This window comes from Pseudophryne corroboree, unplaced genomic scaffold (assembly GCF_028390025.1).
Source record: "Pseudophryne corroboree isolate aPseCor3 unplaced genomic scaffold, aPseCor3.hap2 scaffold_423, whole genome shotgun sequence".
In the NCBI taxonomy this organism is placed as follows: Eukaryota; Metazoa; Chordata; class Amphibia; order Anura; family Myobatrachidae; genus Pseudophryne; species Pseudophryne corroboree.
In genome coordinates, this window is record NW_026970056.1 from 146,200 (window position 1) to 168,780 (window position 22,581).

Below are 22,581 nucleotides of genomic sequence, written 5' to 3' on the forward strand. Positions count from 1 at the left end.
ATCTGAGACAAAGAAATCTGACTTTTACCAGAGCTGACCAGAGGAAAGCACAAACACAGTCCCCCACTACCACAAATAATGCAGTCGAGTTTCCCACATTTTGGAAATCACAGGGGTCAGCATACCCAGAATGCAATGAATGAACCTCACCCTGGGAGAACAATCTTCATGACCATGGTATCGCCTATGCAAAATAAGTATGATTTGGGATAGGGCTGGGGAGGGCCGCTGCTCAGGCACATCTCTGTCAAGTATAGGAGATTCAACTGAGGCAGCACAAGGGAACTCTCATCTGGGGACAACAACTGCAGGGAGAACACATATTTTCAGATGAACATGGGAGGGCAGAAGGCTGCCTAATACTGAAGCACCCCCAAACAACAAACCAAATGCAACAACTAGTACAAGCATTCCTGGGGGAAGTTCTGCAGAAGACGGATTTGCATACGGTGATGTCATCCAAGCAGTGGGCCAAAGTTGGCTGGAACCCTCATCTGCATATGAAAAGAGAAAAGGGGCATGCAGGGCATGGCGGCCTTTTGCGGCGCTTGGATGACCCTTAGTTCGCATTAAACACCCCCACCCTCCTTCGGTGTGGGGCTCATGTTGACAATGCCCCAGCCCCTGAAGCATTCAAGCTGATTTCTTACAGCAGCTTGGCACTGTAACAGCTCCAGAGCTGCTCTGTAAGGCAAGTAAAAGGGTGTGTAGTTTGCATTGTGCATTGGAAGGCACAAAGTAAGCAGACAGGAGGAGAAGTCAGGATAGTGCACAAGGGTATAAAAGGGAGGGGCTCAAGAAAAAAGAAGTGGAAACAGACAGCAAACTAGGCTGGAGAGAGACCTGAGACAAAGAGATCTGAATTATACGAGAGCCGACCAGGGGAAACACAAATTATGCAGTCAAGTTTCCCACATTTGGGGAAATCGCAGGGGCAGCACACCCAGAGTGCAATGGGTAAGCCTTGCCCTGGAAGAAGCACCTTCATGATCATAGTATCTCACCTGGCAGGTAAGTAGGAGTTGGGCTTGAGCTGGGGAGGGTCGCTGCTCGGGCACCGCCCTGTCAACTGAAGGAGATCCAACTGAGGAAGCACAAGGGAACTCTCGAAAGAAGAACAAGGCTAGAGGAAGATCTGAAACAAAGAAATCTGACTTTTACCAGAGCTGACCAGAGGAAAACACAAACACAGTCCCCCACTACCACAAATAATGCAGTCGAGTTACCCACATTTGGGGAAATCACAGGGGTCAGCATACCCAAAATGCAATGAATGAACCTCACCCTGGGAGAACAATCTTCATGACCATGGTATCTCCTATGCAAAATAAGTATGATTTGGGATAGGGCTGGGGAGGGCCGCTGCTCAGGCACATCTCTGTCAAGTAAAGGAGATTCAACTGAGGCAGCACAAGGGAACTCTCATCTGGGGACAACAACTGCAGGGAGAACACATATTTTCAGATGAACATGGGAGGGCAGAAGGCTGCCTAATACTGAAGCACCCCCAAACAACAAACCAAATGCAACAACTAGTGCAAGCATTCCGGGGGGAAGGCCTGCAGCAGATGGATTTGCATATGGTGATGTCATCCAAGCAGTGGGTCAAAGTTGGCTTCAATCCTCATCTGCATATGAAAAGAGAAAAGGGGCGTGCAGGGTATGGCGGCCTTTTGCGGCGCTTGGATGACCCCTAGTTCGCATTAAACACCTCCACCCTCCTTTGGTGTGGGGCTCATGTTGACAATGCCCCAGCCTCTGAAGCATTCAAGCTTATTTCTTACAGCAGCTTGGCACTGAAACAGCTCCAGAGCTGCTCCGTAAGGCAAGTAAAAGGGTGTGGGCCCTGCAGCACTACCTGTAGTTTGCATTGTGCATTGGAAGGCACAAAGTAAGCAGACAGGAGGAGAAGTCAGGATAGTGCACAAGGGTTAGCTGAACACACTAACCGATTGCGCCACAGAGACACTTTGCAAAAAGTATATACTGACAAAGACTAATAAGCATTCATCTAGAACGTTTCCTAGAAAAACTTTAAAAAGTCAATAATCTGGAGAGTGTTTGTAAGATGTTTCTTCCAGCAACCAATGAAGAAACACATTGGTACTTTCGCATGATGAGTGAGTGCTTCAGGATCTCTTGCACTTACATGTGCAGCAGAGTACTGCAATGGAAGCATGCTGGGTCCATAACCCAGAGGTAGGCAGATTGAAACTATCCTTTGCTATATGCATTTTTTTGTTGTTCATTAAAGTAATCCAAAACTGGGATTGATATTTTAGCTTTTATTTTTACTTAAAGTACAATAACTTTTACCATTTTAATTTGTTTTAATAGTATATTGACAGTATTGTTTTCTTTCAAAAATCCACTTAATTTTCTTTACCCTATTATTAAAATGGTAATTGACAAAAACAAACTACATTGTCACCAGAAGGGCAATACAAAATGTACAAGTGATATATTAAAATCATCTTTCCAGCTTGAATTTCAATGATGCATTGGGGCAACGATTTTGTGAGAAACATCTTCACCCTTAAATAAAGATTTTCTTAATTCCTTACCTGTGTGCTAATTAGATATCACCTTGTTTTCACATTAAACAGACTTCCACATGAGAAAGCAGCAAGGATGCAGTGGCGTTAATGTTTCCTGGTGTCAACCTGTATTATTTCAGTAGATATTGAAATGAGGATGCATCTTGCTGCCTTTCCAATGAAGCAAGTTTAATTTAGTAATAGGTGAAAAACCATCCCTACAAATATGTTAATCAGATACTTGGCTTTGTGGACACTTTTCAGAGAACAAATTAGTTAGCATAAAAATAAAGCCAGAAAATGAAGAGCTGTTTAATCACTCAATTGGATTTTTCTGCCAGCATTTTTCTTTTTCTCTGCAACCCACTGCTAAATTGTGCTTCCTAGCTGTTTTTATAAAATCACTGAATCAAATATAACTCTGATTACATCAGAGAAGGCCAGGTACCCTACACCATAACAGGGGGTTTGAAATTTTGACTTGTCTACTTAAAGATCACCAAAATCTGATAACAAGGTCAATTAAGTCCCTGGGTGGGATTGAACCACCAACCTTTTGGTTAATAGCCTTACACACTAACTGATTGCGCCACCGCGACACTTTGCAAAAGTACATACTGACAAAGGCTAATAAGCATTCATCTAGAACGATTCCTAGAAACATTTTAAAAAGTCAATAATGTGGAGAGTTTTTGTATGATGTTTCTTCCATCAACCAATGAAGAAACACATTGGTACTTTCCCATGATGAGTGAGTGCTTCAGGATCTCTTGCACTTACATGTGCAGCAGAGTACTGTAATGGAAGCATGCTGGGTCCATAACCCAGAGGTAGGCAGATTGAAACTATCCTCTGCTATATGCATTTTTTTTTTGTTAATTAAAGTAATCCAAAACTGGGATTGATATTTTTGCTCTTTTATTTTTACTTAAAGTACAATAACTTTTACCATTTTAATTTGTTTTAATAGTATATTGACAGTATTGTTTTCTTTCAAAAATCCAATTAATTTTCTTTACCCGATTATTAAAATGGTAATTGACAAAAGCAAACTACATTGTCACCAGAAGAGCAATACAAAATGTACAAGTGATATATTAAAATCATCTTTCCAGCTTGAATTTCAATGATGCATTGGGGCAACGATTTTGTGAGAAACATCTTCAGCCTTAAATAAAGATTTTCTTAATTCCTTACCTGTGTGCTAATTAGATATCACCTTGTTTTCACATTAAACAGACTTCCACATGAGAAAGCAGCAAGGATGCAGTGGCGTTAATGTTTCCTGGTGTCAACCTGTATTATTTCAGTAGATATTGAAATGAGGATGCATCTTGCTGCCTTTCCAATGAAGCAAGTTTAATTTAGTAATAGGTGAAAAACCATCCCTACAAAGATGTTAATCAGATACTTGGCTTTGTGGACACTTTTCAGAGAACAAATTTGTTAGCATAAAAATAAAGCCAGAAAATGAAGAGCTGTTTAATCAGTCAATTGGATTTTTTTGCCAGCATATTTCTTTTTCTCTGCAACCCACTGCTAAATTGTGCTTCCTAGCTGTTTTTATAAAATCACTGAATCAAATCTAACTCTGATTACATCAGAGAAGGCCAGGTACCCTACACCATAACAGGGGTTTTCGAAATTTTGACTTGTCTACTTAAATATCACCAAAATCTGATCACAAGGTCAATTACATCCCTGGGTGGGATTGAACCACCAACCTTTTGATTAATAGCTGAACACACTAACCGATTGCGCCACAGAGACACTTTGCAAACAGTACATACTGACAAAGACTAATAAGCATTCATCTAGAACGTTTCCTAGAAAAACTTTAAAAAGTCAATAATCTGGAGAGTTTTTGTAAGATGTTTCTTCCAGCAACCAATGAAGAAACACATTGGTACATTCGCATGATGAGTGAGTGCTTCAGGATCTCTTGCACTTACATGTGCAGCAGAGTACTGCACTGGAAGCATGCTGGGCCCATAACCCAGAGGTAGGCAGATTGAAACTATCCTTTGCTATATGCATTTTTTTTTTGTTCATTAAAGTAATCCAAAACTGGGATTGATATTTTAGCTTTTATTTTTACTTAAAGTACAATAACTTTTACCATTTTAATTTTTTTTAATAGTATATTGACAGTATTGTTTTCTTTCAAAAATCCAATTAATTTTCTTTACCCGATTATTAAAATGGTAATTGACAAAAACAAACTACATTGTCACCAGAAGAGCAATACAAAATGTACAAGTGATATATTAAAATCATCTTTCCAGCTTGAATTTCAATGATGCATTGGGGCAACGATTTTGTGAGAAACATCTTCACCCTTAAATAAAGATTTTCTTAATTCCTTACCTGTGTGCTAATTAGATATCACCTTGTTTTCACATTAAACAGACTTCCACATGAGAAAGCAGCAAGGATGCAGTGGCGTTAATGTTTCCTGGGGTCAACCTGTATTATTTCAGTAGATATTGAAATGAGGATGCATCTTGCTGCCTTTCCAATGAAGCAAGTTTAATTTAGTAATAGGTGAAAAACCATCCCTACAAATATGTTAATCAGATACTTGGCTTTGTGGACACTTTTCAGAGAACAAATTAGTTAGCATAAAAATAAAGCCAGAAAATGAAGAGCTGTTTAATCACTCAATTGGATTTTTCTGCCAGCATTTTTCTTTTTCTCTGCAACCCACTGCTAAATTGTGCTTCCTAGCTGTTTTTATAAAATCACTGAATCAAATCTAACTCTGATTACATCAGAGAAGGCCAGGTACCCTACACCATAACAGGGGGTTTGAAATTTTGACTTGTCTACTTAAAGATCACCAAAATCTGATAACAAGGTCAATTAAGTCCCTGGGTGGGATTGAACCACCAACCTTTTGGTTAATAGCCTTACACACTAACTGATTGCGCCACCGCGACACTTTGCAAAAGTACATACTGACAAAGGCTAATAAGCATTCATCTAGAACGATTCCTAGAAACATTTTAAAAAGTCAATAATGTGGAGAGTTTTTGTATGATGTTTCTTCCATCAACCAATGAAGAAACACATTGGTACTTTCCCATGATGAGTGAGTGCTTCAGGATCTCTTGCACTTACATGTGCAGCAGAGTACTGTAATGGAAGCATGCTGGGTCCATAACCCAGAGGTAGGCAGATTGAAACTATCCTCTGCTATATGCATTTTTTTTTTGTTAATTAAAGTAATCCAAAACTGGGATTGATATTTTTGCTCTTTTATTTTTACTTAAAGTACAATAACTTTTACCATTTTAATTTGTTTTAATAGTATATTGACAGTATTGTTTTCTTTCAAAAATCCAATTAATTTTCTTTACCCGATTATTAAAATGGTTATTGACAAAAGCAAACTACATTGTCACCAGAAGAGCAATACAAAATGTACAAGTGATATATTAAAATCATCTTTCCAGCTTGAATTTCAATGATGCATTGGGGCAACGATTTTGTGAGAAACATCTTCACCCTTAAATAAAGATTTTCTTAATTCCTTACCTGTGTGCTAATTAGATATCACCTTGTTTTCACATTAAACAGACTTCCACATGAGAAAGCAGCAAGGATGCAGTGGCGTTAATGTTTCCTGGTGTCAACCTGTATTATTTCAGTAGATATTGAAATGAGGATGCATCTTGCTGCCTTTCCAATGAAGCAAGTTTAATTTAGTAATAGGTGAAAAACCATCCCTACAAAGATGTTAATCAGATACTTGGCTTTGTGGACACTTTTCAGAGAACAAATTTGTTAGCATAAAAATAAAGCCAGAAAATGAAGAGCTGTTTAATCAGTCAATTGGATTTTTTTGCCAGCATATTTCTTTTTCTCTGCAACCCACTGCTAAATTGTGCTTCCTAGCTGTTTTTATAAAATCACTGAATCAAATCTAACTCTGATTACATCAGAGAAGGCCAGGTACCCTACACCATAACAGGGGTTTTCGAAATTTTGACTTGTCTACTTAAATATCACCAAAATCTGATCACAAGGTCAATTACATCCCTGGGTGGGATTGAACCACCAACCTTTTGATTAATAGCTGAACACACTAACCGATTGCGCCACAGAGACACTTTGCAAAAAGTACATACTGACAAAGACTAATAAGCATTCATCTAGAACGTTTCCTAGAAAAACTTTAAAAAGTCAATAATCTGGAGAGTTTTTGTAAGATGTTTCTTCCAGCAACCAATGAAGAAACACATTGGTACTTTCGCATGATGAGTGAGTGCTTCAGGATCTCTTGCACTTACATGTGCAGCAGAGTACTGCACTGGAAGCATGCTGGGCCCATAACCCAGAGGTAGGCAGATTGAAACTATCCTTTGCTATATGCATTTTTTTTTTGTTCATTAAAGTAATCCAAAACTGGGATTGATATTTTAGCTTTTATTTTTACTTAAAGTACAATAACTTTTACCATTTTAATTTGTTTTAATAGTATATTGACAGTATTGTTTTCTTTCAAAAATCTAATTAATTTTCTTTACCCGATTATTAAAATGGCAATTGACAAAAACAAACTACATTGTCACCAGAAGAGCAATACAAAATGTACAAGTGATATATTAAAATCATCTTTCCAGCTTGAATTTCAATGATGCATTGGGGCAACGATTTTGTGAGAAACATCTTCACCCTTAAATAAAGATTTTCTTAATTCCTTACCTGTGTGCTAATTAGATATCACCTTGTTTTCACATTAAACAGACTTCCACATGAGAAAGCAGCAAGGATGCAGTGGCGTTAATGTTTCCTGGTGTCAACCTGTATTATTTCAGTAGATATTGAAATGAGGATGCATCTTGCTGCCTTTCCAATGAAGCAAGTTTAATTTAGTAATAGGTGAAAAACCATCCCTACAAAGATGTTAATCAGATACTTGGCTTTGTGGACACTTTTCAGAGAACAAATTTGTTAGCATAAAAATAAAGCCAGAAAATGAAGAGCTGTTTAATCAGTCAATTGGATTTTTTTGCCAGCATATTTCTTTTTCTCTGCAACCCACTGCTAAATTGTGCTTCCTAGCTGTTTTTATAAAATCACTGAATCAAATCTAACTCTGATTACATCAGAGAAGGCCAGGTACCCTACACCATAACAGGGGTTTTCGAAATTTTGACTTGTCTACTTAAATATCACCAAAATCTGATCACAAGGTCAATTACGTCCCTGGGTGGGATTGAACCACCAACCTTTTGATTAATAGCTGAACACACTAACCGATTGCGCCACAGAGACACTTTGCAAAAAGTACATACTGACAAAGACTAATAAGCATTCATCTAGAACGTTTCCTAGAAAAACTTTAAAAAGTCAATAATCTGGAGAGTTTTTGTAAGATGTTTCTTCCAGCAACCAATGAAGAAACACATTGGTACTTTCGCATGATGAGTGAGTGCTTCAGGATCTCTTGCACTTACATGTGCAGCAGAGTACTGCACTGGAAGCATGCTGGGCCCATAACCCAGAGGTAGGCAGATTGAAACTATCCTTTGCTATATGCATTTTTTTTTGTTCATTAAAGTAATCCAAAACTGGGATTGATATTTTAGCTTTTATTTTTACTTAAAGTACAATAACTTTTACCATTTTAAATTTTTTTAATAGTATATTGACAGTATTGTTTTCTTTCAAAAATCCAATTAATTTTCTTTACCCGATTATTAAAATGGTAATTGACAAAAACAAACTACATTGTCACCAGAAGAGCAATACAAAATGTACAAGTGATATATTAAAATCATCTTTCCAGCTTGAATTTCAATGATGCATTGGGGCAATGATTTTGTGAGAAACATCTTCACCCTTAAATAAAGATTTTCTTAATTCCTTACCTGTGTGCTAATTAGATATCACCTTGTTTTCACATTAAACAGACTTCCACATGAGAAAGCAGCAAGGATGCAGTGGCGTTAATGTTTCCTGGTGTCAACCTGTATTATTTCAGTAGATATTGAAATGAGGATGCATCTTGCTGCCTTTCCAATGAAGCAAGTTTAATTTAGTAATAGGTGAAAAACCATCACTACAAATATGTTAATCAGATACTTGGCTTTGTGGACACTTTTCAGAGAACAAATTAGTTAGCATAAAAATAAAGCCAGAAAATGAAGAGCTGTTTAATCACTCAATTGGATTTTTCTGCCAGCATATTTCTTTTTCTCTGCAACCCACTGCTAAATTGTGCTTCCTAGCTGTTTTTATAAAATCACTGAATCAAATCTAACTCTGATTACATCAGAGAAGGCCAGGTACCCTACACCATAAGAGGGGGTTTGCAATTTTGACTTGTCTACTTAAATATCACCAAAATCTGATCACAAGGTCAATTACGTCCCTGGGTGGGATTGAACCACCAACCTTTTGATTAATAGCTGAACACACTAACCGATTGCGCCACAGAGACACTTTGCAAAAAGTATATACTGACAAAGACTAATAAGCATTCATCTAGAACGTTTCCTAGAAAAACTTTAAAAAGTCAATAATCTGGAGAGTGTTTGTAAGATGTTTCTTCCAGCAACCAATGAAGAAACACATTGGTACTTTCGCATGATGAGTGAGTGCTTCAGGATCTCTTGCACTTACATGTGCAGCAGAGTACTGCAATGGAAGCATGCTGGGTCCATAACCCAGAGGTAGGCAGATTGAAACTATCCTTTGCTATATGCATTTTTTTTTGTTCATTAAAGTAATCCAAAACTGGGATTGATATTTTAGCTTTTATTTTTACTTAAAGTACAATAACTTTTACCATTTTAATTTGTTTTAATAGTATATTGACAGTATTGTTTTCTTTCAAAAATCCACTTAATTTTCTTTACCCTATTATTAAAATGGTAATTGACAAAAACAAACTACATTGTCACCAGAAGAGCAATACAAAATGTACAAGTGATATATTAAAATCATCTTTCCAGCTTGAATTTCAATGATGCATTGGGGCAACGATTTTGTGAGAAACATCTTCACCCTTAAATAAAGATTTTCTTAATTCCTTACCTGTGTGCTAATTAGATATCACCTTGTTTTCACATTAAACAGACTTCCACATGAGAAAGCAGCAAGGATGCAGTGGCGTTAATGTTTCCTGGTGTCAACCTGTATTATTTCAGTAGATATTGAAATGAGGATGCATCTTGCTGCCTTTCCAATGAAGCAAGTTTAATTTAGTAATAGGTGAAAAACCATCCCTACAAATATGTTAATCAGATACTTGGCTTTGTGGACACTTTTCAGAGAACAAATTAGTTAGCATAAAAATAAAGCCAGAAAATGAAGAGCTGTTTAATCACTCAATTGGATTTTTCTGCCAGCATTTTTCTTTTTCTCTGCAACCCACTGCTAAATTGTGCTTCCTAGCTGTTTTTATAAAATCACTGAATCAAATCTAACTCTGATTACATCAGAGAAGGCCAGGTACCCTACACCATAACAGGGGGTTTGAAATTTTGACTTGTCTACTTAAAGATCACCAAAATCTGATAACAAGGTCAATTAAGTCCCTGGGTGGGATTGAACCACCAACCTTTTGGTTAATAGCCTTACACACTAACTGATTGCGCCACCGCGACACTTTGCAAAAGTACATACTGACAAAGGCTAATAAGCATTCATCTAGAACGTTTCCTAGAAAAACTTTAAAAAGTCAATAATCTGGAGAGTTTTTGTAAGATGTTTCTTCCAGCAACCAATGAAGAAACACATTGGTACTTTCGCATGATGAGTGAGTGCTTCAGGATCTCTTGCACTTACATGTGCAGCAGAGTACTGCACTGGAAGCATGCTGGGCCCATAACCCAGAGGTAGGCAGATTGAAACTATCCTTTGCTATATGCATTTTTTTTTTTGTTCATTAAAGTAATCCAAAACTGGGATTGATATTTTAGCTTTTATTTTTACTTAAAGTACAATAACTTTTACCATTTTAATTTGTTTTAATAGTATATTGACAGTATTGTTTTCTTTCAAAAATCCAATTAATTTTCTTTACCCGATTATTAAAATGGTAATTGACAAAAACAAACTACATTGTCACCAGAAGAGCAATACAAAATGTACAAGTGATATATTAAAATCATCTTTCCAGCTTGAATTTCAATGATGCATTGGGGCAACGATTTTGTGAGAAACATCTTCACCCTTAAATAAAGATTTTCTTAATTCCTTACCTGTGTGCTAATTAGATATCACCTTGTTTTCACATTAAACAGACTTCCACATGAGAAAGCAGCAAGGATGCAGTGGCGTTAATGTTTCCTGGTGTCAACCTGTATTATTTCAGTAGATATTGAAATGAGGATGCATCTTGCTGCCTTTCCAATGAAGCAAGTTTAATTTAGTAATAGGTGAAAAACCATCACTACAAATATGTTAATCAGATACTTGGCTTTGTGGACACTTTTCAGAGAACAAATTAGTTAGCATAAAAATAAAGCCAGAAAATGAAGAGCTGTTTAATCACTCAATTGGATTTTTCTGCCAGCATATTTCTTTTTCTCTGCAACCCACTGCTAAATTGTGCTTCCTAGCTGTTTTTATAAAATCACTGAATCAAATCTAACTCTGATTACATCAGAGAAGGCCAGGTACCCTACACCATAACAGGGGGTTTGAAATTTTGACTTGTCTACTTAAAGATCACCAAAATCTGATAACAAGGTCAATTAAGTCCCTGGGTGGGATTGAACCACCAACCTTTTGGTTAATAGCCTTACACACTAACTGATTGCGCCACAGCGACACTTTGCAAAACTATATACTGACAAAGGCTAATAAGCATTCATCTAGAACGATTCCTAGAAACATTTTAAAAAGTCAATAATGTGGAGAGTTTTTGTAAGATGTTTCTTCCATCAACCAATGAAGAAACACATTGGTACTTTCCCATGATGAGTGAGTGCTTCAGGATCTCTTGCACTTACATGTACAGCAGAGTACTGTAATGGAAGCATGCTGGGTCCATAACCCAGAGGTAGGCAGATTGAAACTATCCTCTGCTATATGCATTTTTTTTGTTAATTAAAGTAATCCAAAACTGGGATTGATATTTTTGCTCTTTTATTTTTACTTAAAGTACAATAACTTTTACCATTTTAATTTTTTTTAATAGTATATTGACAGTATTGTTTTCTTTCAAAAATCCAATTAATTTTCTTTACCCGATTATTAAAATGGTAATTGACAAAAACAAACTACATTGTCACCAGAAGAGCAATACAAAATGTACAAGTGATATATTAAAATCATCTTTCCAGCTTGAATTTCAATGATGCATTGGGGCAACGATTTTGTGAGAAACATCTTCACCCTTAAATAAAGATTTTCTTAATTCCTTACCTGTGTGCTAATTAGATATCACCTTGTTTTCACATTAAACAGACTTCCACATGAGAAAACAGCAAAGATGCAGTGGCGTTAATGTTTCCTGGTGTCAACCTGTATTATTTCCGTAGATATTGAAATGAGGATGCATCTTGCTGCCTTTCCAATGAAGCAAGTTTAATTTAGTAATAGGTGAAAAACCATCCCTACAAAGATGTTAATCAGATACTTGGCTTTGTGGACACTTTTCAGAGAACAAATTTGTTATCATAAAAATAAAGCCAGAAAATGAAGAGCTGTTTAATCACTCAATTGGATTTTTCTGCCAGCATTTTTCTTTTTCTCTGCAACCCACTGCTAAATTGTGCTTCCTAGCTGATTTTTTATAAAATCACTTAATCAAATCTAACTCTGATTACATCAGAGAAGGCCAGGTACCCTACACCATAAGAGGGGGTTTGCAATTTTGACTTGTCTACTTAAATATCACCAAAATCTGATCACAAGGTCAATTACGTCCCTGGGTGGGATTGAACCACCAACCTTTTGACTAATAGCTGAACACACTAACCGATTGCGCCACAGAGACACTTTGCAAAAAGTCCATACTGACAAAGACTAATAAGCATTCATCTAGAACGTTTCCTAGAAAAACTTTAAAAAGTCAATAATCTGGAGAGTTTTTGTAAGATGTTTCTTCCAGCAACCAATGAAGAAACACATTGGTACTTTCCCATGATGAGTGAGTGCTTCAGGATCTCTTGCACTTACATGTGCAGCAGAGTACTGTAATGGAAGCATGCTGGGTCCATAACCCAGAGGTAGGCAGATTGAAACTATCCTCTGCTATATGCATTTTTTTTGTTAATTAAAGTAATCCAAAACTGGGATTGATATTTTTGCTCTTTTATTTTTACTTAAAGTACAATAACTTTTACCATTTTAATTTGTTTTAATAGTATATTGACAGTATTGTTTTCTTTCAAAAATCCAATTAATTTTCTTTACCCGATTATTAAAATGGTAATTGACAAAAGCAAACTACATTGTCACCAGAAGAGCAATACAAAATGTACAAGTGATATATTAAAATCATCTTTCCAGCTTGAATTTCAATGATGCATTGGGGCAACGATTTTGTGAGAAACATCTTCACCCTTAAATAAAGATTTTCTTAATTCCTTACCTGTGTGCTAATTAGATATCACCTTGTTTTCACATTAAACAGACTTCCACATGATAAAGCAGCAAGGATGCAGTGGCGTTAATGTTTCCTGGTGTCAACCTGTATTATTTCAGTAGATATTGAAATGAGGATGCATCTTGCTGCCTTTCCAATGAAGCAAGTTTAATTTAGTAATAGGTGAAAAACCATCCCTACAAAGATGTTAATCAGATACTTGGCTTTGTGGACACTTTTCAGAGAACAAATTTGTTAGCATAAAAATAAAGCCAGAAAATGAAGAGCTGTTTAATCAGTCAATTGGATTTTTTTGCCAGCATATTTCTTTTTCTCTGCAACCCACTGCTAAATTGTGCTTCCTAGCTGTTTTTATAAAATCACTGAATCAAATCTAACTCTGATTACATCAGAGAAGGCCAGGTACCCTACACCATAACAGGGGTTTTCGAAATTTTGACTTGTCTACTTAAATATCACCAAAATCTGATCACAAGGTCAATTACGTCCCTGGGTGGGATTGAACCACCAACCTTTTGATTAATAGCTGAACACACTAACCGATTGCGCCACAGAGACACTTTGCAAAAAGTACATACTGACAAAGACTAATAAGCATTCATCTAGAACGTTTCCTAGAAAAACTTTAAAAAGTCAATAATCTGGAGAGTTTTTGTAAGATGTTTCTTCCAGCAACCAATGAAGAAACACATTGGTACTTTCGCATGATGAGTGAGTGCTTCAGGATCTCTTGCACTTACATGTGCAGCAGAGTACTGCACTGGAAGCATGCTGGGCCCATAACCCAGAGGTAGGCAGATTGAAACTATCCTTTGCTATATGCATTTTTTTTTGTTCATTAAAGTAATCCAAAACTGGGATTGATATTTTAGCTTTTATTTTTACTTAAAGTACAATAACTTTTACCATTTTAATTTTTTTTAATAGTATATTGACAGTATTGTTTTCTTTCAAAAATCCAATTAATTTTCTTTACCCGATTATTAAAATGGTAATTGACAAAAACAAACTACATTGTCACCAGAAGAGCAATACAAAATGTACAAGTGATATATTAAAATCATCTTTCCAGCTTGAATTTCAATGATGCATTGGGGCAACGATTTTGTGAGAAACATATTCACCCTTAAATAAAGATTTTCTTAATTCCTTACCTGTGTGCTAATTAGATATCACCTTGTTTTCACATTAAACAGACTTCCACATGAGAAAGCAGCAAGGATGCAGTGGCGTTAATGTTTCCTGGTGTCAACCTGTATTATTTCAGTAGATATTGAAATGAGGATGCATCTTGCTGCCTTTCCAATGAAGCAAGTTTAATTTAGTAATAGGTGAAAAACCATCCCTACAAATATGTTAATCAGATACTTGGCTTTGTGGACACTTTTCAGAGAACAAATTAGTTAGCATAAAAATAAAGCCAGAAAATGAAGAGCTGTTTAATCACTCAATTGGATTTTTCTGCCAGCATTTTTCTTTTTCTCTGCAACCCACTGCTAAATTGTGCTTCCTAGCTGTTTTTATAAAATCACTGAATCAAATCTAACTCTGATTACATCAGAGAAGGCCAGGTACCCTACACCATAACAGGGGGTTTGAAATTTTGACTTGTCTACTTAAAGATCACCAAAATCTGATAACAAAGTCAATTAAGTCCCTGGGTGGGATTGAACCACCAACCTTTTGGTTAATAGCCTTACACACTAACTGATTGCGCCACCGCGACACTTTGCAAAAGTACATACTGACAAAGGCTAATAAGCATTCATCTAGAACGATTCCTAGAAACATTTTAAAAAGTCAATAATGTGGAGAGTTTTTGTATGATGTTTCTTCCATCAACCAATGAAGAAACACATTGGTACTTTCCCATGATGAGTGAGTGCTTCAGGATCTCTTGCACTTACATGTGCAGCAGAGTACTGTAATGGAAGCATGCTGGGTCCATAACCCAGAGGTAGGCAGATTGAAACTATCCTCTGCTATATGCATTTTTTTTTTGTTAATTAAAGTAATCCAAAACTGGGATTGATATTTTTGCTCTTTTATTTTTACTTAAAGTACAATAACTTTTACCATTTTAATTTGTTTTAATAGTATATTGACAGTATTGTTTTCTTTCAAAAATCCAATTAATTTTCTTTACCCGATTATTAAAATGGTAATTGACAAAAGCAAACTACATTGTCACCAGAAGAGCAATACAAAATGTACAAGTGATATATTAAAATCATCTTTCCAGCTTGAATTTCAATGATGCATTGGGGCAACGATTTTGTGAGAAACATCTTCACCCTTAAATAAAGATTTTCTTAATTCCTTACCTGTGTGCTAATTAGATATCACCTTGTTTTCACATTAAACAGACTTCCACATGAGAAAACAGCAAAGATGCAGTGGCGTTAATGTTTCCTGGTGTCAACCTGTATTATTTCCGTAGATATTGAAATGAGGATGCATCTTGCTGCCTTTCCAATGAAGCAAGTTTAATTTAGTAATAGGTGAAAAACCATCCCTACAAAGATGTTAATCAGATACTTGGCTTTGTGGACACTTTTCAGAGAACAAATTTGTTATCATAAAAATAAAGCCAGAAAATGAAGAGCTGTTTAATCACTCAATTGGATTTTTCTGCCAGCATTTTTCTTTTTCTCTGCAACCCACTGCTAAATTGTGCTTCCTAGCTGATTATTTATAAAATCACTTAATCAAATCTAACTCTGATTACATCAGAGAAGGCCAGGTACCCTACACCATAAGAGGGGGTTTGCAATTTTGACTTGTCTACTTAAATATCACCAAAATCTGATCACAAGGTCAATTACGTCCCTGGGTGGGATTGAACCACCAACCTTTTGACTAATAGCTGAACACACTAACCGATTGCGCCACAGAGACACTTTGCAAAAAGTCCATACTGACAAAGACTAATAAGCATTCATCTAGAACGTTTCCTAGAAAAACTTTAAAAAGTCAATAATCTGGAGAGTTTTTGTAAGATGTTTCTTCCAGCAACCAATGAAGAAACACATTGGTACTTTCCCATGATGAGTGAGTGCTTCAGGATCTCTTGCACTTACATGTGCAGCAGAGTACTGTAATGGAAGCATGCTGGGTCCATAACCCAGAGGTAGGCAGATTGAAACTATCCTCTGCTATATGCATTTTTTTTGTTAATTAAAGTAATCCAAAACTGGGATTGATATTTTTGCTCTTTTATTTTTACTTAAAGTACAATAACTTTTACCATTTTAATTTGTTTTAATAGTATATTGACAGTATTGTTTTCTTTCAAAAATCCAATTAATTTTCTTTACCCGATTATTAAAATGGTAATTGACAAAAGCAAACTACATTGTCACCAGAAGAGCAATACAAAATGTACAAGTGATATATTAAAATCATCTTTCCAGCTTGAATTTCAATGATGCATTGGGGCAACGATTTTGTGAGAAACATCTTCACCCTTAAATAAAGATTTTCTTAATTCCTTACCTGTGTGCTAATTAGATATCACCTTGTTTTCACATTAAACAGACTTCCACATGATAAAGCAGCAAGGATGCAGTGGCGTTAATGTTTCCTGGTGTCAACCTGTATTATTTCAGTAGATATTGAAATGAGGATGCATCTTGCTGCCTTTCCAATGAAGCAAGTTTAATTTAGTAATAGGTGAAAAACCATCCCTACAAAGATGTTAATCAGATACTTGGCTTTGTGGACACTTTTCAGAGAACAAATTTGTTAGCATAAAAATAAAGCCAGAAAATGAAGAGCTGTTTAATCAGTCAATTGGATTTTTTTGCCAGCATATTTCTTTTTCTCTGCAACCCACTGCTAAATTGTGCTTCCTAGCTGTTTTTATAAAATCACTGAATCAAATCTAACTCTGATTACATCAGAGAAGGCCAGGTACCCTACACCATAACAGGGGTTTTCGAAATTTTGACTTGTCTACTTAAATATCACCAAAATCTGATCACAAGGTCAATTACGTCCCTGGGTGGGATTGAACCACCAACCTTTTGATTAATAGCTGAACACACTAACCGATTGCGCCACAGAGACACTTTGCAAAAAGTACATACTGACAAAGACTAATAAGCATTCATCTAGAACGTTTCCTAGAAAAACTTTAAAAAGTCAATAATCTGGAGAGTTTTTGTAAGATGTTTCTTCCAGCAACCAATGAAGAAACACATTGGTACTTTCGCATGATGAGTGAGTGCTTCAGGATCTCTTGCACTTACATGTGCAGCAGAGTACTGCACTGGAAGCATGCTGGGCCCATAACCCAGAGGTAGGCAGATTGAAACTATCCTTTGCTATATGCATTTTTTTTTGTTCATTAAAGTAATCCAAAACTGGGATTGATATTTTAGCTTTTATTTTTACTTAAAGTACAATAACTTTTACCATTTTAATTTTTTTTAATAGTATATTGACAGTATTGTTTTCTTTCAAAAATCCAATTAATTTTCTTTACCCGATTATTAAAATGGTAATTGACAAAAACAAACTACATTGTCACCAGAAGAGCAATACAAAATGTACAAGTGATATATTAAAATCATCTTTCCAGCTTGAATTTCAATGATGCATTGGGGCAACGATTTTGTGAGAAACATCTTCACCCTTAAATAAAGATTTTCTTAATTCCTTACCTGTGTGCTAATTAGATATCACCTTGTTTTCACATTAAACAGACTTCCACATGAGAAAGCAGCAAGGATGCAGTGGCGTTAATGTTTCCTGGTGTCAACCTGTATTATTTCAGTAGATATTGAAATGAGGATGCATCTTGCTGCCTTTCCAATGAAGCAAGTTTAATTTAGTAATAGGTGAAAAACCATCACTACAAATATGTTAATCAGATACTTGGCTTTGTGGACACTTTTCAGAGAACAAATTAGTTAGCATAAAAATAAAGCCAGAAAATGAAGAGCTGTTTAATCACTCAATTGGATTTTTCTGCCAGCATATTTCTTTTTCTCTGCAACCCACTGCTAAATTGTGCTTCCTAGCTGTTTTTATAAAATCACTGAATCAAATCTAACTCTGATTACATCAGAGAAGGCCAGGTACCCTACACCGTAAGAGGGGGTTTGCAATTTTGACTTGTCTACTTAAATATCACCAAAATCTGATCACAAGGTCAATTACGTCCCTGGGTGGGATTGAACCACCAACCTTTTGATTAATAGCTGAACACACTAACCGATTGCGCCACAGAGACACTTTGCAAAAAGTATATACTGACAAAGACTAATAAGCATTCATCTAGAACGTTTCCTAGAAAAACTTTAAAAAGTCAATAATCTGGAGAGTGTTTGTAAGATGTTTCTTCCAGCAACCAATGAAGAAACACATTGGTACTTTCGCATGATGAGTGAGTGCTTCAGGATCTCTTGCACTTACATGTGCAGCAGAGTACTGCAATGGAAGCATGCTGGGTCCATAACCCAGAGGTAGGCAGATTGAAACTATCCTTTGCTATATGCATTTTTTTTTGTTCATTAAAGTAATCCAAAACTGGGATTGATATTTTAGCTTTTATTTTTACTTAAAGTACAATAACTTTTACCATTTTAATTTGTTTTAATAGTATATTGACAGTATTGTTTTCTTTCAAAAATCCACTTAATTTTCTTTACCCTATTATTAAAATGGTAATTGACAAAAACAAACTACATTGTCACCAGAAGAGCAATACAAAATGTACAAGTGATATATTAAAATCATCTTTCCAGCTTGAATTTCAATGATGCATTGGGGCAACGATTTTGTGAGAAACATCTTCACCCTTAAATAAAGATTTTCTTAATTCCTTACCTGTGTGCTAATTAGATATCACCTTGTTTTCACATTAAACAGACTTCCACATGAGAAAGCAGCAAGGATGCAGTGGCGTTAATGTTTCCTGGTGTCAACCTGTATTATTTCAGTAGATATTGAAATGAGGATGCATCTTGCTGCCTTTCCAATGAAGCAAGTTTAATTTAGTAATAGGTGAAAAACCATCCCTACAAATATGTTAATCAGATACTTGGCTTTGTGGACACTTTTCAGAGAACAAATTAGTTAGCATAAAAATAAAGCCAGAAAATGAAGAGCTGTTTAATCACTCAATTGGATTTTTCTGCCAGCATTTTTCTTTTTCTCTGCAACCCACTGCTAAATTGTGCTTCCTAGCTGTTTTTATAAAATCACTGAATCAAATCTAACTCTGATTACATCAGAGAAGGCCAGGTACCCTACACCATAACAGGGGGTTTGAAATTTTGACTTGTCTACTTAAAGATCACCAAAATCTGATAACAAGGTCAATTAAGTCCCTGGGTGGGATTGAACCACCAACCTTTTGGTTAATAGCCTTACACACTAACTGATTGCGCCACCGCGACACTTTGCAAAAGTACATACTGACAAAGGCTAATAAGCATTCATCTAGAACGATTCCTAGAAACATTTTAAAAAGTCAATAATGTGGAGAGTTTTTGTATGATGTTTCTTCCATCAACCAATGAAGAAACACATTGGTACTTTCCCATGATGAGTGAGTGCTTCAGGATCTCTTGCACTTACATGTGCAGCAGAGTACTGTAATGGAAGCATGCTGGGTCCATAACCCAGAGGTAGGCAGATTGAAACTATCCTCTGCTATATGCATTTTTTTTGTTAATTAAAGTAATCCAAAACTGGGATTGATATTTTTGCTCTTTTATTTTTACTTAAAGTACAATAACTTTTACCATTTTAATTTGTTTTAATAGTATATTGACAGTATTGTTTTCTTTCAAAAATCCAATTAATTTTCTTTACCCGATTATTAAAATGGTAATTGACAAAAGCAAACTACATTGTCACCAGAAGAGCAATACAAAATGTACAAGTGATATATTAAAATCATCTTTCCAGCTTGAATTTCAATGATGCATTGGGGCAACGATTTTGTGAGAAACATCTTCACCCTTAAATAAAGATTTTCTTAATTCCTTACCTGTGTGCTAATTAGATATCACCTTGTTTTCACATTAAACAGACTTCCACATGAGAAAGCAGCAAGGATGCAGTGGCGTTAATGTTTCCTGGTGTCAACCTGTATTATTTCAGTAGATATTGAAATGAGGATGCATCTTGCTGCCTTTCCAATGAAGCAAGTTTAATTTAGTAATAGGTGAAAAACCATCCCTACAAATATGTTAATCAGATACTTGGCTTTGTGGACACTTTTCAGAGAACAAATTAGTTAGCATAAAAATAAAGCCAGAAAATGAAGAGCTGTTTAATCACTCAATTGGATTTTTCTGCCAGCATTTTTCTTTTTCTCTGCAACCCACTGCTAAATTGTGCTTCCTAGCTGTTTTTATAAAATCACTGAATCAAATCTAACTCTGATTACATCAGAGAAGGCCAGGTACCCTACACCATAACAGGGGGTTTGAAATTTTGACTTGTTTACTTAAAGATCACCAAAATCTGATAACAAGGTCAATTAAGTCCCTGGGTGGGATTGAACCACCAACCTTTTGGTTAATAGCCTTACACACTAACTGATTGCGCCACCGCGACACTTTGCAAAAGTACATACTGACAAAGGCTAATAAGCATTCATCTAGAACGATTCCTAGAAACATTTTAAAAAGTCAATAATGTGGAGAGTTTTTGTATGATGTTTCTTCCATCAACCAATGAAGAAACACATTGGTACTTTCCCATGATGAGTGAGTGCTTCAGGATCTCTTGCACTTACATGTGCAGCAGAGTACTGTAATGGAAGCATGCTGGGTCCATAACCCAGAGGTAGGCAGATTGAAACTATCCTCTGCTATATGCATTTTTTTTTTGTTAATTAAAGTAATCCAAAACTGGGATTGATATTTTTGCTCTTTTATTTTTACTTAAAGTACAATAACTTTTACCATTTTAATTTGTTTTAATAGTATATTGACAGTATTGTTTTCTTTCAAAAATCCAATTAATTTTCTTTACCCGATTATTAAAATGGTAATTGACAAAAGCAAACTACATTGTCACCAGAAGAGCAATACAAAATGTACAAGTGATATATTAAAATCATCTTTCCAGCTTGAATTTCAATGATGCATTGGGGCAACGATTTTGTGAGAAACATCTTCACCCTTAAATAAAGATTTTCTTAATTCCTTACCTGTGTGCTAATTAGATATCACCTTGTTTTCACATTAAACAGACTTCCACATGAGAAAACAGCAAAGATGCAGTGGCGTTAATGTTTCCTGGTGTCAACCTGTATTATTTCCGTAGATATTGAAATGAGGATGCATCTTGCTGCCTTTCCAATGAAGCAAGTTTAATTTAGTAATAGGTGAAAAACCATCCCTACAAAGATGTTAATCAGATACTTGGCTTTGTGGACACTTTTCAGAGAACAAATTTGTTATCATAAAAATAAAGCCAGAAAATGAAGAGCTGTTTAATCACTCAATTGGATTTTTCTGCCAGCATTTTTCTTTTTCTCTGCAACCCACTGCTAAATTGTGCTTCCTAGCTGATTATTTATAAAATCACTTAATCAAATCTAACTCTGATTACATCAGAGAAGGCCAGGTACCCTACACCATAAGAGGGGGTTTGCAATTTTGACTTGTCTACTTAAATATCACCAAAATCTGATCACAAGGTCAATTACGTCCCTGGGTGGGATTGAACCACCAACCTTTTGACTAATAGCTGAACACACTAACCGATTGCGCCACAGAGACACTTTGCAAAAAGTCCATACTGACAAAGACTAATAAGCATTCATCTAGAACGTTTCCTAGAAAAACTTTAAAAAGTCAATAATCTGGAGAGTTTTTGTAAGATGTTTCTTCCAGCAACCAATGAAGAAACACATTGGTACTTTCCCATGATGAGTGAGTGCTTCAGGATCTCTTGCACTTACATGTGCAGCAGAGTACTGTAATGGAAGCATGCTGGGTCCATAACCCAGAGGTAGGCAGATTGAAACTATCCTCTGCTATATGCATTTTTTTTGTTAATTAAAGTAATCCAAAACTGGGATTGATATTTTTGCTCTTTTATTTTTACTTAAAGTACAATAACTTTTACCATTTTAATTTGTTTTAATAGTATATTGACAGTATTGTTTTCTTTCAAAAATCCAATTAATTTTCTTTACCCGATTATTAAAATGGTAATTGACAAAAACAAACTACATTGTCACCAGAAGAGCAATACAAAATGTACAAGTGATATATTAAAATCATCTTTCCAGCTTGAATTTCAATGATGCATTGGGGCAACGATTTTGTGAGAAACATCTTCACCCTTAAATAAAGATTTTCTTAATTCCTTACCTGTGTGCTAATTAGATATCACCTTGTTTTCACATTAAACAGACTTCCACATGAGAAAGCACAAAGGATGCAGTGGCGTTAATGTTTCCTGGTGTCAACCTGTATTATTTCAGTAGATATTGAAATGAGGATGCAT

General features: G+C 35.8%; 3 non-coding genes across 3 annotated transcripts; all 3 read right to left on the reverse strand.

Annotated features, from left to right (window-relative positions):
• Positions 1-38: 38 nt before the first annotated feature.
• LOC135025553 (U1 spliceosomal RNA) lies at positions 39-201 on the reverse strand. The gene has a single exon (XR_010222289.1). It is a non-coding gene; the product is annotated as a U1 spliceosomal RNA (small nuclear RNA).
• Positions 202-856: 655 nt separating this feature from the next.
• On the reverse strand, positions 857-1,019 carry LOC135025635 (U1 spliceosomal RNA). The gene has a single exon (XR_010222368.1). It is a non-coding gene; the product is annotated as a U1 spliceosomal RNA (small nuclear RNA).
• Positions 1,020-1,171: 152 nt separating this feature from the next.
• On the reverse strand, positions 1,172-1,335 carry LOC135025522 (U1 spliceosomal RNA). The gene has a single exon (XR_010222258.1). It is a non-coding gene; the product is annotated as a U1 spliceosomal RNA (small nuclear RNA).
• Positions 1,336-22,581: the final 21,246 nt, after the last annotated feature.